Source organism: Dendrobates tinctorius, unplaced genomic scaffold (assembly GCF_039654945.1).
Source record: "Dendrobates tinctorius isolate UK_male_01 unplaced genomic scaffold, ASM3965494v1 ptg000133l, whole genome shotgun sequence".
Classification (NCBI taxonomy): Eukaryota; Metazoa; Chordata; class Amphibia; order Anura; family Dendrobatidae; genus Dendrobates; species Dendrobates tinctorius.
The window spans coordinates 38,962,235-38,974,840 of NW_027361801.1; positions in this window are offsets into that span (position 1 = coordinate 38,962,235).

The window sequence follows — 12,606 nt, forward strand, 5'->3', positions numbered from 1 at the left end:
CTCATTGGTGTGATGGGGGGCAATAATATCGAGAAGGCAAGAAGAGGTTAGAGATGGGGAGGGTGGAGTACAGGGGATAACTCCAAAAAAGGAGTGAGATGGGGAGGGGGGAGTGATGGGGTGTAGGATACTCATTGGTGTGATGGGGGGCAGTAATATCGAGAAGGCAAAAAGAGGTTAGAGATGGGGAGGGTGGAGTACAGGGGATAACTCCAAAAATGGAGTGAGATGGGGAGGGGGGAGTGATGGGGTGTAGGCTACTCATTGGTGTGATGGGGGGGCAATAATATCGAGAAGGCAATGATGAGCAGATGACAAGATAAAGGGTGTGATTGCGGCAGTGAGAGCAGTGGGCGGATGGAAAAATGATGCAAAGCCCACCAACTTGCATTCATTGTACGTTCTAAACGAGGCCACTGGATAATAAAGACGCATCTGCGTTCACGTGCGCCGTGAAGTCATGACGCAGGGGTGGGCGGCGTTAATGCGGCCTAGAGAAAAAGTATTATAAAAAATATGGCGTCCAGGCGTTCTGTACCCTGGGGAGAGCCAGAGGTTCGCTTTCTAATCCAGAAGGTCGATGCACGAGATTACAATTGTGCCACACATTCCCGGCCCATGCTCCATAAAAAAAGGGTCTTAAAAAAAATAAGGAGAGGTCTAATGCGCAGGTTCGGTGTGGAGTGCACAACGACACAGATACGCAAGAAACTTGCGGATCTGTGCTACTGGTCCAGTAACCGAATAGAGAACATCAGGTCCGCCAACCAAAGTGGAGACGGTGAGCGTTTTAGAAAGGATTAGCAATTTTTTTTTAAAATTTGTAAATTTGTCTATTGACGTGTGCGTTACCGCTTCATAGCCGACATTGCACATTCTGCACAATTATGTGTTTAATTGTTAACACATTGCACGATGGCATTTGGTTATGCTCGGACCTTGCAAAATGGTGAACTGAAAGTGAAAGTGAAAGTTTAAAGAACTTTTCATGTTTTTTTTTTTTTTGGGTCACTTCAAATTAAAGATGAACTTCTATATTTTTTTAATAAATTTTTTGTCAACTTGTAAAACAAAACTATTGGTTTACTGGTGAGGGTTAGAAGCGCAAATCAATAAGAGTACCATATAACATTATTTTGAAGAACAGGTATACTTGTTATTATAAAATAGCTGTTACCTTAGTTGAAATAACGGTGATGATTTCACATGTTGCAGAACTATATTTTACATGCTGATATCTATGTATTGTTTTCCCTATCTCTAGGACAACCATCACCAGCAAGCCCACCATCACAGGCTGCTGTAACAGCCCCAGCATCTCCGGGGGATCAAGAAGGGTCACCACCTACCCCTTCGCCCGCTGCCAGCCAATCTCCAGCATCACTCGAGGATATTGGTGTGGGTTCTCCATCCGGTAAGTTATGCAATTTTTTTTCAGAAGAAAATATGAAAATTAACAGAACTTAAACTTTTGTGTTTGGATTGGGTGTAAGGTTGGCATCACATAATTTTTTTTTTTCCCCATAGCCGTTGGTGCCACAGCTTCGGGGTGGGCTATTAGCCCCTCACCAGAGAATACAGACCCCCCACAATTCCGCAAGTATAAAAAAAAAACATGTTCCTTTTGTTTGTTGTGTTTGAATTATTGACAGGTTTACGTTTTCTCATTTCATCAACAGTAATACCCACAGTACAAGCTCTGCTGGCATCTCACCGGTGGATGAGAGCAGCTATGGCTGTCACTCTGGCAGCCATGGACGTGCATGGAGTGATGCTGGAGAGGTTCTTGGCGGGCCTACAAGAGGGTGGCAGTAGGCAGTAATTTTTGTTTTTTTGTTTTTTATTTAATGTTTCTTTTGGTTAACACAATTGTTTGTCAAGTTCAAAAACAAATTAAAAAATATGATATTAAAGTTGATCAGAAATAAACATTTTTATAGTTTCTGATAATAAACGTGTCTGGATCTTATTTTGAGTAAAAGATGTTCCTGTGTACGGACATCTTTGTAGTGTTGTCAACCACAATGTCGAAAGAACAAACAAAGCAAAGAAAACCAGACGTCTATTAATTACGTTACAATGTTAATTGAGATGTACTATCCATACAGATAGTTATTGTTATTTTAAAAAACGAAAAGCAGACCTTTAAACATTAGAAATATAACATTTTTATTTAAAAAACTTTAACAATTTAAAAAGAATATAGATACAGACAAAAAATAATATACATAACAAAATAGTCCAAAACTAATAGCCACCTCAATTCAGCATATTATACCTCAATTTCTGCCACAAATTTGTGCAGACATAACAAAGGCAAATAGGCAAAAAATAGATGAATCAATAAAACCAATCATTTATTAATAAATTTCATAAAATTCTTTTTTACAAGGAAATTTCTAAAAAAAGGGAGTACAAATGTGAGCATCTATCATTACATTTGTACTCCCTTTTTTTAGAAATTTCCTTGTAAAAAAGAATTTTATGAAATTTATTAATAAATGATTGGTTTTATTGATTCATCTATTTTTTGCCTATTTGCCTTTGTTATGTCTGCACAAATTTGTGGCAGAAATTGAGATATAATAGACAAAAAATAATGTAACAAATAAGTGAAAAACTACAATTGATGGTAATATGGTTCGTTTTCTGATCCACGTTGCCTAGATGGCGTATAATAAGAAGGTGGAGGAGCAGGGCTTGGGTTAGGTTGTTGGTCCCTCCACATTGTTTGCTCGAGAGGCTCTGGATTGGCCGACCAATTGTTTTGCGGCCACAGACGTCTGTCCACGAAAGAAGTTGTGTCAGTGAGTTTTCCGGTGGCAGCTTTTCTCAAAACTTCAAGCATTAGCCTTTCAGCGTGTACACGCTGTACTGGATCCAGTGTTGGCAACTTCTCGTTTGCATAAAATGCAAAGCCTGTCAGGTTATTTGGTGTTGTCAGAACTTTTTTTGCCAATTCGATGAATTCTGGGGTATCCGTGTTGGGGGCCTTCCTTTTTCGACCCGCAAATGCGAGTCGCCTCGGCACAACAGTAGATGGTGCAGATGTGGATGGTGTCTCTACAGTTTCCTCCACTTGCAGTATTTCTATGGTGTTTTGTTCGGGAGTTGAGATGACTGCCTCTTCTGTGTCCTGTGTGAACAGAAAATACATGTTACATCGCATAGCAGAACAAATAAATCTTGACACTATAACAGTTAAATCCCAGAGAAAAATTTTATAATGGGAATTGTATCAGAGGTTATTAAATGTCCTGCACCGTAATGTCAAACTGATAGGCCTGAAACGAGTAGCTTGACAAATTAGTACGTTACATGAAAAAGTGATATTGTGTTTTCATTTGTCCTTTTTTTCATGCGATTTGTATTCCAAATGGGCATGTACATTGCTATGTGTTGTACAAGAAAGGGACTTACATCAACGACAGGGGAGTCCTGCTGGATCACTAGTTCAGGTTCCAAAAAACATGACATTTGTCTTGGTACTTGTTGGTCCCTAGTGAAAGAAAGAAGTTCGAAGTACCATAGTTTGGGGACATAAACTTCTTCTGAACCCGTTCCAGACTTTGTAGAGCTCTCTACTTTGTTTAGTTCTTTGCGGTATACAGTCCTGAGAGCCTGGATTCTTTTTTTGATTGACGATTCATCAACTGTCTCATTGGGGTAATGGGTTTTTGTAAGATCCACAAGCTTTTGGTAAGCCTCTTTTTTTAAAAGCCGGTTGCTATAATCGGCTGATTTTATTCGCCATAAGGAGCGGTAGATCTCGATAAACTCCCGCATGAACTCTTGCTTATCAGCCATCTGCAATAAAAAAAAAGGATTATGTGAGAATGGCACAATACAAGTTACATTTGTTTTATTGAAAAGTATGAAAAATAAAAATGCGTACATAGCCTACAAGTTATAACACAGGTAGGATCATAAAATGAGGGAGTTGGCCGTGGCTGAAGCTAAAATGGCTGCCCCACTAACAAAATGTTGATGGACTACAACAGTGTACACAACTGGGTAAAATGGTGGTGCTGGGCATGGTAGAAAAAAAAATACCAGCCCAAAAAACAAATTAGTGATGGACAGCATCGGTTAATACAGCTGCATAAAATGGCAGTGCTGTACGCGGCTGAGGCTAAAATGGCTGCCCCACCTTACAAAAAAAAAATGGTGATGGACAAGTACAGTGTACACAGCTTGATAACACGGTGGGGCTGGGCGCGGCAAAAAAGAAAATGGCTACCCCAAAAAGATATTAGTCATGGACAACATCGGTTAAAGCTGCATAAAATCTTGGAGCTGGAACCCAAAAAATCCAGAGATAGCACAAGTGTTAAGACTGAGGGCAATAAAAAATAATTTTGTGCTGGGCGCGGCTGAAACAGAAATGTCCGAAAGATGTGAGAGTGGAGGGCGGTGGAAGGGAAACTACCAAGGCTGGTGTATATTAAGACAGATAAAAATAGTAAATATAAAAGAAAGTTCAAAAAATGATGCACTAAAAATTTTTTTATATACGATAAATAAATGCCTACCTTACTATACTGTATATAGATCCAGATGTAATCCGTTAATCAGGGCAAAACACAACAGCACCACAGAATGGATCGCCACAGGTCACTGGAGCTGCAAAGCACAGAAGAGTAGCAGAACGCAATATGGATCGCACCACTGCGCTCTGGAACAATTGAAGGGAGCGCTACTACGTCGTCCTTCTATTGTGCGGTCATCCAATCACCAAGCAGGAGAGCTGTGACAATAAACTGTCATGCCATACACTGACCACCAATCTGTGCAGAGGGGCGTGGAAAAGGTTGCGCTCTATCACGCCTATCTAGGTCGGGGTCTTTTACAATACATGCAGTGTGACAGGTCCCAACGACCGCCGAAGTCGTTATACAGATCGCTTATCGCTGATGTGTCGTTAATGAGATTTTTGTGTTTGGAAGCTAACTAGCGACCATATAGCGATGTACTAACGATCTCTGCCAGGCCATGTCGTTGTCGTGATCGCTGGTGTGATCGCTTAGTGTGACAGTACCTTAAGAGAGGATTCACAGTAGATTAGGTTTTCAGCAATGAAAATCGCCTGTTCACACCTGATTTCTGTTTGGAATTGTCAGTCTTTTGATATTTAAAAAGGTAATTAACACCTTCCTGTATTTGGGTGTGAATTAATGTCCAGTTAAGGGGTTAAAGGGGGCTTAGGAGCTATACCAGCAGGTACCTGCTATATTACATAGTCGGCATCTGTTTTCCATAGCTGTGGCTGGAGCCAAATTCCAGTCATGGCTGTTAACCAAATATATGCCAGTGTCAAATTCTGACAGCAGCATTTAAATGTTACTATGATAGGCTGGTTTCACATTTGCGTTCAGGAGGGCTGCGGATGGCTGCCTACTTCCTCCTTTCTTCCTTCCTGAAGCTCCGCCTATGCTCCGCCTAAAGTTTGTATGTGTCCTGCATTTCCCTGTGTACCTATATTTAACATTGGGTATGCAGAGACATGCGTTGTACGTGGATGCGTCCACATGCGGCGATTTGACGTGTGCGACGACCGCATGAAAACGCTAAATTTTTGGACCCCGCTTCTGGGGCTTTTTCTGAATCTTTTACACACTTATCATCTTTACAGGCTATGAGAATCGGCTTACCATATACTTACCTCCCACCTTCTCTTCTGGGCAGTCGGACTAATGAAGGTCCATGTGGGACCAAAACATCTCTTTGTCTTTATACGGACTGACTGCAATAACATTTTCCTTTGGATTGTCCTATTAATTTGAGTGCCAAGTTTTATTCTTATATATACTGGCTTGGGAACCTACTTGTGCACCACTTTACAAGGCTGTGCTACGTTTTACACCATGATAGTGGTTGTATCACACATAACACTCACAGATGAGCAGCTTTCAATTAAATCTCTACCCATAATACCCAGATAAGACCCTATAGCACTTTTTATCCCTTTACAAGATTTTGTTCCCGATGGATTCCATATAAATCTGCCAAAAATTCAGGATGTGTCCATTCCTAATTGATAGGTAAAGAATGGCCACAAAGACTTTCCTGAATGCTGTTTTGTGGGCCTCTAAAACTTTGGACAATGTACTAGCTACAATGCAGACTTTTATACAAGGCCCTTGTAACTAGAAGAACCGAGTATAGACTGTGAGCGTACTTACCAGTGTCTGCCAGACCACTCTGTGCACTAATGGAAGCGGTTTCTAGATAAGCAATTACTTAAAAAAATTCACAGAAGAAGGAATATATTGATAATAATTTAGAACCCATAAAAAGAATCCATTAAGAAGACCTTTATGAATAGGATTTATTAACTATGTAAGAAAACAGTACACCAAAATGTTGGTTAGAAAAAAATAATTAGCGCCTATTTATGGGACATTTCTACAGTTATAAATGAACAATAATCCTTAGTCTTGTGGCAAATTTATAAAAATCGGTGACAATAATTTAGAACCAAATTAAGTTGGCTGCTAGAGTAAATGATGTCTAAGAGTATGATAGAGGATTCTATTTTACATTTACAAGATGATACACTTAGGAGCTGTTCATTAAAGGATTATTTATTAGGTGTTCAGCTACAGGGAAGAACCACTTCCAAGGCGCACCGGCTCCATCTGTCATCTGATTGTGCTTAATTACACACTCTAACAATGTTTTGCAAATGACTACTCAACACGGGTGTGTGATTGAAAGCAGAAAAGTCACTGAACTCAAATACTGTGCATCACAAAGATCAACTAAACTAGACACAGTCTTGTATGGGAATTTTGAGATAAACTCCATAACTAATTTATACATCTATATATTTACTGCAACAGCTACAGGTTATAATACATTTTGAAGGGTTGTCTGGAACTTTAACATTGATGGCCTATCCTTAGTATAGGTCATCAATTTCTGGCTTGTGGGGGTGCAGGATCCAACATCCCCGTTGATCAGCTGTTCCCTGTGTCAGCAGCAGCTGGAACTTCATGTGCATTATGTGCATATGGAGCAGATTTTTCAGCATGCAGATGCAACTATGTATATTTAAAAAAATCCAATCAAAGTAGGAACTTTACAACAAATCCAAAGTATACTGTATGTTATAAAAAAATATATAAAGTTTATTGAGAACATGTTAAAATCACAAAAAAAGAAAGAACACCGTCGGTACAGAAAGAAATTGGATACATGCGGATAGCATATAGACATAAATATGTACTTCAGATGCCATATTACCACATATTAATGCAGTCCCTATTAAGGCAAGATATTTATACTGTATATAGAAACAGTCCAAAAAAACTTGTAACCAGTAATATATAAGGAAAAGTAGGTAAATATAATATGTATAAACCATCTGTGTGCTAAACAGTGAATATATATATATATATATATATACTGTGTATATATATATATATATATATATATATATATATATATATATATATATTCACATATGCCGTGCCAGTCATCAGATACCCTGCTGGCATAGTGTGCTGGCCAAAAGAAAAGATGGAAGCTGCAGATGTGAAGACACGAAAGCTCCTCACAAGGCATGGAGGTCTCCACCCTTAGTCTGGCACCCAAAGATTGTATACCAATAGAAAGGAGGGAGGTCGAGGCTTGAAAAGCATCCAAGCCACTATCATGGATGAAACAAGGAGTATCCAGGAATACATCAGAAAAATGGCACCAAAAGATGAGATGCTGAGAGAAAGCCTATGGCGGCAACAATAACAGATATGGATGGAAGAACAGGAACATGAAGCGCCATCGACCGATAATGGAGGTGGCTGACAAGGAGAAATCCTACCAATGGCTGGAGAAAGCTGGACTCGGAGATAGCACAGATGCACTAATCATAGCGGCACAAGAGCAAGCACTAAGTATCAGATCCATAGAAACAGATATCTACCACACAAGTGTAGGGAGAAGGGTCCCCACAGTGTCCGGGCCGGAACCAAGGGGACCGCCATCTAGGTTTCTAAGGGAACAGTACCCGGGGAATGGAGGAGAGTGGACTGCTCAGAGTGACAGGACAACAAGGGGAGGGGCGAATATAAAAGGGACAGGGAGCGCGCAGGGAAGTCAGTTGGCGGAACGGCAGACACGAAGCAAGAGACTGTGGGAGTTTGAGAGAGCCAGAGTGACAGACGGTGACCAGAGAGGAGACCATCGGCAGAGGGGAGACTTACAGTGGCCTGCGGAGAATAAGCGCCGAACCTACCAACAAGAGACTGTCACTTCACTCCAATCCGGGGTCACTTCCTGCCCACGGTCGTCCACAGCTGTTACCACTGTGCTCCAGCCTGTTGCGACTTGTTCGCCACCCCTCGCAGCCACTGCCGCTTCACTCCAGCCTGCAGCTGCGGCCTGTCCGCTGCCGCCCCGCATCAGCCTGCGGCTGCGGCCTCTTCATCATCGGCCGCAGTGGACATCACCCCACTGCAGTCGGCAGTTGGGGCCTACTCCTTGTCTACAGAGAAACTCTTTGCCTAGGCCCAGGCCGTGCACATGGCCTGCCTAACGCCACTCCTGGTGACTGCGACACAACCCTGCTTGGAGACTGGAGTCTCATTGAACTCGCTTACAAGCAGAACCCCCCTGTTTCTACAAGGGGTTACCTAATCAAAGAACTTCCTCAGGGCCTGTTGTGCCCCAACTCCTCCTGGGCGCTGGGGCACCCGAAGACTATGACAGATCTTCAGCAGCTGGGCCCAGCGGCTGTGACACCAATGCAGCCTCATCAGAGACGCCGAGGGACGTCAGGACGGATAAGTGACACTATAGGAAATAAGGACCCGTAGTCAGCCATATCGCGGCCCTATAGCAACTGGCTTTTGACGGATTAGTCGTGTTCTCTTTTAAAGTGTTTGTTGTGCAGAGTCCCTTCGAGGACAATAGCTGTTATTGTTTTTGGTTGCTTAGCATAGCCCTAGCAGCTTAAATTTATAAAAGTTCTCTAGCCAAAGTTCAACTCAATCTCGCGTCTCGTCACTGCATCCTGCGTACCTGCTGTTATCTACACAAGACCCGACCCATGTGAAGATTATGCATAGAAACCTCAGAAACCGTCCAACACATAGTGGCAGGATGCAAAATGCAAGCAGGAACTGCATATTCTCAATGCCACAACCAAGTAGCAGGAATTGTATACAGGAACATCTGCACAGCATATGGGCTAAGTCCCCCTTATTCCAGATAGGAGACCCCAGAGAAAGTGATGGAGAATGAAAGGGCAAAAATCCTGTAGGATTTCAAGATCCAGACGGATAAGCAGGTGTTGGCTAACCAACCAGACCAGACATTGCAGTAGTAGACAAGGATCATTAGACAGCAATGATAATAGATGTGGCAGTGACAAGTGGCAGCATCATCATAAAGAAGGAATATGAGAAGCTGGAAATACCAGGAACTCAAAGGAGAACTGAAGAAGATGTGGAAGGTGAAGGCAACAGTGATTCCAGTGGTTATAGGAGCACTTGGAGCAGTGACCCATAAGTTGGACGAATGGCTACAACAGATCCCAGGAGCAACATCTGAGCTCTCTGTCCTGAAAAGGGAAATACTGGAAACAGCTAAGATACTGTGCAGAACCCTCAAACTCCCAGGCCTCTGGTAGAGGACCAGAGAATGAGAAAGGACAACAAAGACCACTCCCAATGGGGGATGAGAAGGAAGTATATATATATATATATATATATATATCTCCACAGTGCTGTCATTTTCCCACAGGTGTATATACAGTATATTCATTGTTTAGTACACTTTACATCATGTGTACATCATGTGTTTACTTTATTATTATTATCTAGATTATTTATACATATTATATTTATCTACTTTTCCTTGTCCATTACTGGTTACCCCAAGTTTTTTCGACTATATATATATATATATATATATATATATATATATATATATACTGTATATTGCCTTGAAAAGTCATTTGAACTACATATTTATGTCTATATGCTATCAGGGTGCACCCACTTTCTTTCTTTCGGTGTTCTGTCTTTTTTATGTGATTTCAATAAACTTTATAAATATTTTTAATAACGTATTTTGGCTTTGTTGTAAAGTTCCTCCTTTCTCTGGATTTTTCTATGTTATTTATGCTTTATCGCCACAAAAATTAAGGATAACTAGTTGGTGTATTTAAACTATGTATTTTCTAGGAGGGTTCAGAATATCAAATAAGAAAAAATTACACTAGAGATGACTGGATTGATCAGTGAAAGTTCCAGTTTGAGTCGAATTTCCTGAAATTTGTGATATAACACGAATTTGAACACTTTAAGATTTGATGATTTAAGGTTCACAAAAACAAAACTTTCTGGGCATCTTTTCTCACACTGCTGACGCATCAGAAAGCCTATGTCTATTTGCATGGCCGCGCAGGCCTTACCATAATGCCCTGCAACTATGATATCTAGCTGATTATCATACCTTGTACAGTGATGGTCACCATCTGGGCCATCAGAGATCCCAGTGGAGCACAGTTTGTATGACAGAGTCATTTTCCATTTCCAGAGTCACTGGGTAAAGGGCCAGTCACACTAAGAGATATCGCTAGCAATATCGCTATAACTAGTGACGTTATAGCGATATTGCTAGCGATATCTCTGTGTGTGATACTTACCTACGACCGGCTCCCCCGCTGGTTATCGCTGATCGCGCGAGAACGTTCAGGACTGTTTCTCGTCGTCAGCTTCCTGCGGCGCTTCCTGCTGTGAAGACGAGCGACGCGTGGAGGCGGCCGGGAGGACGCAGGATCGCCGTGTCTGACAGGTAAGTAGCGACCCCCGTCCCCAGCGATGTCGCTGGTGAGATCTGCCTGTGTGGCAGCTCACTAGCGACCACTTAGCGATGCACCAGCGATCCTGACCGCGTCATATCGCTGGTCGGGATCGCTGGTACATCGCTAAGTGTGACAGTACCTTTAGTCTCTCTCTTCTGTAAAGAGGAAGATCAAGTTCAAGATGCAATTTTTATTTTGAGGATTACAAAGTGAACGCATTTCAAAGCTATTCAACTTCTTCCTCAGGACATAACCTTACTGAAGATCCATACCAGACCAAAAGTTGTATGTGCCGATGTTTTGAAAGTAACACCAAAAAGGTACATGACATGCCAAGCCGTGAGATGGAGTGGTCAAGGAGTCCAAAGTCAGAAGCCAAGAGGGTACGTCATAAACAGAAGGAAGAGACAAAAGCGTAGTCAGGTAATGTTCTGAGGTCAGAGTACCGGGAGGTTAACGGATCACAACTGAAGGGGTTAAACAGGCAGATGGTCAGAACAAAGTCCAAAGTCAGGCAACAGATCAAGCAAGCAGAACACAAGGCACAGAAGAGCATAGAGCACAAATCTCCAAAGATGAATGTACGTCTGGCAGTGGTCTGGGAGAAGCTGCTCAGTCAAGCAGACATTGCAATAACCTGGGATAGTGAACACCTGAGACAGTTGTCACCTCCCAGTCACAGATTGGCTACTGGAGCTGTCAATCACTACACTGACAGCTCAGCACGCCCCTGTACCAGATTGGATTGCCATGCTGTCCATCAAAGTACTGACAGCTTCAGCACACCACTGTACTGAATTGGATGGCCGAGCTGTCAGTAACTGCATCCCAGACACCCTGAGTGGTGGAACCGTGACAGGAAGCAGTAGGATAACTTCAAAACATGTTGAATTTGTAGCCATGCAAATAAATATTGCATCTTGAACTTGTCCGTCTCTCAAATTCATCCCCATAAGTCCGCAAATAGTGCAGGAAAACCACTTTGAATCCACACAGCATTTCTCTGGTCTGATGGACTGTGTCCTGTAGCAGATGGAAAATGCTTAATGTTTATTGCAACAGCACCAGGTGAGCATGCATTCATTTTTGAATCGGTTAAAACCCTATTTGTGCTCTCCTTGCTGCCAGCTTTTCTCATCTCCTGTACATGGTATGCTATTATGGTCATCAGGGCCCTCTATTTCTCTTTCTCTTGTAAAGTGTAATCTCCTATGACCGGCGGAGTCTGCTCTTTCTCTCTATCTTGTAGAGAGTAAGCTCTTATGTGCAGCAGTGTTCTCTCTCCTCTCAACCATATGTATTTTCCAATAATTGTAAGCTTTCCAGTATCGAGATTCACATAAAAGTATTTGCTACAAATCTAATTTTGTGGGAAAATTTGTCGAAGAAGAGGAGTTTGAACTTTAAATGCTCATCTCAAATATATACTCTAATTACTATGGAGTATTTGACAAAGGTCTTGAAATGACTGTGGGCATTGCTTAAAGATTTGACACAGTTTTGCTGGTTGTGTAGATTTCTTCTTAAGGGGGTTTTACACTAAGCGATATCGCTAGCAATATCGCTAAAACGTCACTGGCTTTGTGACGTTATAGCGATATTGCTAGTAATATCGCTATGTGTGATACTTACCAACGATCGACTCCCCCGCTGTCCATCGCTGATCGCGAGAGAATGTCCGGCTCCATTTCTCGTCGGGCGCTTCCTGCTGGGCTTCCTGCTGTGACGTCCAGCGATGCGTGGAGGCGGGCGGGAGGACGCAGGATCGCTGTGTGTGAATGGTAAGTATCATGCGC